A 6329-nucleotide genomic window follows, 5' to 3' on the forward strand; every position below is an offset into this window, starting at 1 on the left:
ACTGCTTTTATTTGAAGCCAATGTAATTGACTAACAATGACTTCAATGTAAGTAATGTGTTGCCTCTCTGAGAATCTCATTTGAACAGAATACTGTTTATTGCTATTTTGATCAATGATGTGTGGAATTGATTAAACAGGAATGGAAATTGGAATTGATCATAAAAGGAATTTGAAATTGCAATTGAAAAACAGGACTTGATCCCAACTGGTTTTCCACATCTCATCAACTGTCCTCTAGAAGAAGAGGTTTTAGCATCACTGTGATAATTACTTCAGTGAATCCACAGTCAGGGTGGCTCTGTAGCACACCCCTCTCTGAACTTGCGGCTCCAAACAGCTATTTTAGGGGCATCTTTCTTACAGCAGCAAATGGGAACAAATCACTGGACTAGAAAAGCTAGTTCTTGTGGGTACTATGTTCAGTCAATTTGTTTGCTGGTTTAAAAAACATATATATATATATATATATATATATATATATATATATATATATATATATATATATATACACACACAAAATAATAATAATAATAATAATAATAATAATAATAATAATAATAATAATATTTGTGCAAACTTTAACCCAATAAAACCAAAAATTCTTCAACTAAAACCGCCTGAAGAGTAGAAGTCCTTATGGCATCTACAGTTGCCTCACAAAATGCTTTGTGTGAATGACAAGCAGAATAGATTTGTGAAAAGCAGTTACAGTAGAAAACAGTCCCACGGGGCCATCATACTAAACAAATGTTTATGCTTTTTATAGAGTTTAGGTATACAATGTGACCACAAGCTATTAGTATCAGAGCCTGGGATATATGGAGAAACCTGTCCATCTGTCTGTCTGTCTGTCACACATACAGTCTGCATGTAAATGCTGAGCCTGTTGGTTGAGGTGATCTACTTTTTTATGAGCCACTGATTTTGTATTTACAATCATTCTTGTTTTTGTTCCGTTATGCTGCCAAACTAACCATTTTGAATCATCAGATTTGTTTTTCTTTTCACAGAATCAATTCTTGCTCTGTGTCATACCACATGCTTAGTTTTGTTGGTGAGCTGGCAAAACAAATTGCTAAAATTAACTGGCTAGGATGAAAGTGAAACATAACCTTTATGTCATGTTTTATTTAAAACATGTGGAAGATCTGATTTTAAATTAAATACAGAATAAAACATGTGCAAAAATGGCCTCACGAGGGAGTTAATAGTTCATGGTAGGAGCTGAATCATAACAAAAGTGATATTGTGGAGGCAAGTCGTACAAGTTAGTTCAGCCAACAGTAATCAAGTCACATACATGCAATATTAGTAATAAAAAAGCCTGTGTCTTTTTACAAGTAAACCATTTTAGCAGCACTTTTAAACCATTTTACCAGGAACTGAAGTGACCCCATTCTAGCTAAAACTGAATTCAGGAAGTCTTGTAAAACAACCCTGGAACAATTGTACATCCTCTATTTGCGCTCATTTATTTTTCAGAGCCCACTGAGATGACACCTGCCTTAAAGGAAAAACCTCTCAGCTGTTCAGGAATCCCACGGAGATGTTGAGTTATTCATAGAATAAAGTTAATTTTTTCTTTAAAAACTGCCCAGGGTACCCAAGACCTGTGAACAATGTTCAGCATCAGCTACTACATATTAATGTAGTGTTCAAGTAATCTTCATGAACCGTGGAAGATTGACTTATCAGCCCACTTACCTCTTACCATTGAAAATGTGCACATTTAGACAAAAATTGCAGAAAGTAGGAATTCCCTTATAAAAGTTTATCATACGATAAGCGTAGCGAAATGTAAGAAAGCAAATGTAAGAACTGTAAAGACCATGGTATACTATAGTAAATGCATAGTTTAACCATAGGGAAGGCATGGCAAAACTGCAAAATACTGCAGAAATTTACTGGTGTAAACTTATATAAGGGTTATCTGATAACAGTTATCACTGCTCCCCTTATCTTTGAGTATAATTTATTCTTCTCGTGTTATGTTACGGGGAGTGTATGTTACCTGAGGTAAAGGTACTACATTGTACTACATTGTGGTAGAGGTACTCTTCTTTGATTTTGCCATTGGGAAGCCCATGCCATTGAGTGTGACACAATGATTCATACAGCACTAGGACAAGACAGTGAAGAATCATTAAGTTGTAGAGTGGAACTTGTAAAATGAAATGCAAGGAACAAACACATCTTCAGCACAAAGATCAGTAACAATACAAATAAGTCCATTTGACAAGTGAGCTATAAAATACATTTGTGAAAGGCGAGTGGACATTTTGCAAGGCTCTTCTGTATACAAGGCACTTCACTGCCTTCTAATCGTTCACACAGGCCCAGAACAGTTGTCTATTGTGTCATGTTTGCTGTTGTTCTTTTCAGGGCAGGATTCTAATGAGTTCCTGTGCTTGTATTTCAAGTGGGAATGCTGCTGAGAACATTTCTGTAGAAACAACAAACTGACTATATTATTATTATTATTATTATTATTATTATTATTATTATTATTATTATTATTATTATTATTAGTAGTAGTAGTAGTAGTAGTAGTAGCAGTACTTTTTTTCCAAGAACAAGACATTTTATTGGTGCACAGCAGCTTCTTCAATCCAATTATAAATATTTTTCTGAAGTTTACAGATGCATAATTAATAGAAAAAACAAAAACTGAATAGGCACCTCAGTCTTTCAAAACGTTCACAAAGCCACAAAAGAAATTTAACATTTGTCTTGTTTCTTTCCTGCAGAAATTTTTACAATGGCTCTTAATCGGCATTAGTGTTATCCATAATGAGAGAGATCAAGGTCTTTGAGGGTGTTTCCATTTGCAAGAGAGACCCTGAACAAAGGTGGACAGTCCAGGGGATGGCGATTCATTTCTTGGCTGCCTTCACCATAGACTTGGTGACCTTGCCAGCTCCAGGAGCTTTCTCGTCAACAGACTTGATGACACAGACAGCGACCATCTGCCTCATGTCACACACGACAAAATGACCGAGGGGAGGGTAGTCTGAGAAGCTCTCTACACACATAGGTTTCCCAGGCACCATGTTCACAATGGCAGCATCTCCAGACTTCACAAACTTGTGGTTCTTTTCCAGCATTGATCTGGCCAGGGTGGTTCAGGACAATAACTTGGGCAGGGAAGGAGCCGGCCTCCATGGGTGCGTTGTTCTTGCTGTCTCCTTCCATGTTGCCACAACAGATGCCCTTGACAGACACGTTCTTGATGTTGAAGTCAACGTTGTCTCCGGGACCAGGGTCTCATGGTGCATTTCCACAAACTTGACTTCAGTGGTCACATTGGCAGGGGCAAATGTAGCAATCATGCCAGCCTCCACACAGCCCACAGAAACAGTTTCAATAACTCCGATCTTGTAGGCATCCTGCAGGGGCTTACTTGTGGGGCATTGTGGGGCGTTGTTGGGGGGGGGGGGGGGTGTAGTAATAGTAGTTATAGTTGGTAGAAGCATTTTAAAGACAGCTATTTTGTTTTAAAGATATTATTTAGCCAACAGTTATCTATAAAATGTTTTCAGACATGTTGAAAATGGTAAATCAACCAAAAACATATAATACTGTACATTTTGGTTTACTGAGTAAACATAACTTTATGTAGAGAGCTAATAAGCATGTGAGTTGCAATTTAAACTAGAAATATCTTGCAATAAAACCTTTGGACACAGTTTGTACTCTGAAATTGAAACTGCAAATGCAAAAAATCTTTTCATCATAAAACCAAGAGACCATGTGTTTCAGATGAGGGCACAGAATTTATAATTTATATAGACACAAAGGTGTTTTGTTAACCGGAACTGTCAAAATCAGCTAAAATGGAATGTTCACTCATCTAAAAAAAATCCCTTGAATTGTGTTTTTTTATATATTCCTAAAGCAAACACTTAAACTGACTTTACCAAGACAATCATCATAGAGTTAAGCCGAGGCCTATTCTTAATATAGTGGATGTTAATGGGTATTCTCAGAGTCCAAATAAAATATTATACCAGTTTTATATCCCCACCTTTTAAATTATCGATCAAAATAAACCTGAAAGCAACTTATTAAAACCTGAATCATCTGCCAGCAAAGTAGCTGTTCTTCTGCAGCTATGATGAATACACACAGTAAGACAGCAAGCTTTTTTAACATATAGGGCACAATTCTGAAGCAAGCGCAAAGATGCATTGTCAACTATGTTTAACAATATACAACTACTAACTGCATTCTGGTGAGCGTAATCCTGCTTCTCTTAAAGGAAAGAGTGGTACCTGAGACAGGTAAAATGTACCAGAATATATTGGGTGTGAGTTGAAAAGCCTGAACTGTCCTAAACTGTCCCACTGAACACTGAGCCATAAGGTCACCTTAAATAAAAGGTATCACATTTTGTTCTCTTTGTCTATCATCTCTGGAAAGATACGGCTACAATTTTATATATATTATATAAGTCTGTTGAAATAGTAGATACACAGACTTCCTGTTAGCTGCAGGGGCCGCTGAAGCATTCTTTAACACAAATGAGTAATTTCTTCACCAACATGGCTGCCTGCTGACTTCATCTTTGCCTTTGCTCAGGTGGGAGTTCACCCTAAGCAGCTGATCAAGGCCAGTAAAGGGAATTTCAGAGAACAATCTTAGAGCTCCCTCTAGCAGGTATAAGGTGATATAACACCTCTTTGTTGCAAAGTGCTCGAGCTGCAGAAAGGCCTTTCATTTCACAAGCACTATGTTTGATATGAGCATATTATCCCAAATTATTTTAAAACAAGCCAACAAATAAGCAAGGATATCTGAGCAGCATTTGCCCTATATTAGATTAAGTATGTCAAGATTAATCCTATCTATCCATGACAGATTATAGTATCAAGATGGATCCATTTCACTATTTGCATGCTCTAGTATAGTGGAAATAGACCTGGTTGTCTTTGGCTGACAAAAAAATCCATTAATACCACAACTAATTGAGTAACCTATAGTAAACCTACGTGTGTGAACTCATGCTGTGATCAGTTGTGTGACTTCAGAGCATATTTATCTGGGACTTGATTCCTGACACCTGATTATTTCATTAATATCCGAAACCCAGAAATGAGTGCAGGACAAGTGTCTCATCTTGTATTTATCAATGGTGGTACTATAGAAGAACACAATCAAAATCAAAACTATCAGTGTTTCCTGTAATAGTAAAACAAAAAATTTAAATTTAAATTAAAAAAACATTGCTTAACAGTATCCTTAATACCCTAATTCTGTCCCCCTGTTAGCAGTTATATTTATATATTTTTACTTATGTGACTCATGTGTTAGGAAACCATGAACCCCCTTCACTGTAGCATCGCCCAGGCAGAGGAATGTACAGGAGACCTGAGGCAAATGCATTTATATTGGAGATTTGAGAATTTATAAATATCAAATATTTCAAGATTTCAGCTGCTCTCCAATATTTATTTGAAAATATTTTAATATTGGTCAAACTTTGTGAATCATTTTCAGATTGTATACACACTTTTAAAGTTAAGTCAATCTCCTTGGAAGCCTATATCCCTCATGTATCTTTGATCAGGTTTCACAGAGTCATTGTCAAACAGTAACAGAATGGTTTAACTCCTCACTTTATAGCTCTTGTCTCTTCACCTGGGTAATTGGTTCACTTTGAAGACTTGTGTAAACTAATATTGTCCTCATTTCAAAACCTTCTCAAGCATCTCTATTACGAGTCAACCAAGGGGACTTGATCTATACAAGCTGACTGTGCATTACATTGTACCAGACAATGCTTTGGAAAATTAGAAGCTACTTATAAATATTGTAAACAACAAATTGTCACCTCAGTGAAATCTCCCTCAAACCTCCTGGTGCATCTCAGGGTAAGCGCTTCTAAGCAATTACATAAACTTTCTTGAGGGCCTTCTAAACACACAGTGGAAAACAATAGGCCATTCTGAACATAGCAGGTGACATTTTAATGAGTAGTTAACATCTTGTTATGATTCAGTTATAGATGTTTTGAAACTGTAAATATGCCTGCTAATACTGGATAATATTTAGTGTAAATATTAATGTGATACAACTAAATAGACATTCATATAAAACTTAATGTGCTAGGTTTCACGTTATTGTAAAACATTTAGAAATATGTTTGAAACCAAAATGAAAATATTTGAATATGTATAAATATTCACAACATTATTTGAAATAAAAATCAATGTTTATGCCAGGTCTGGTGTACTGAGGTCTATACCTGGGCAGCCATGGCTATTAAACAGTAACCACAGACAGCAGAAAACAGATTTAAAAACAAAAATGTGTTACTGGGATGTCAAT

The 6329-nt window shown here is 36.1% G+C and overlaps 1 pseudogene; it reads right to left on the reverse strand.

The window, feature by feature from the left end:
* Positions 1 to 2567: 2567 nt before the first annotated feature.
* Positions 2568 to 3475, reverse strand: LOC121322255 (annotated as a pseudogene).
* Positions 3476 to 6329: the final 2854 nt, after the last annotated feature.

Source organism: Polyodon spathula, chromosome 1, assembly GCF_017654505.1.
Source record: "Polyodon spathula isolate WHYD16114869_AA chromosome 1, ASM1765450v1, whole genome shotgun sequence".
NCBI classification, from domain to species: domain Eukaryota; kingdom Metazoa; phylum Chordata; class Actinopteri; order Acipenseriformes; family Polyodontidae; genus Polyodon; species Polyodon spathula.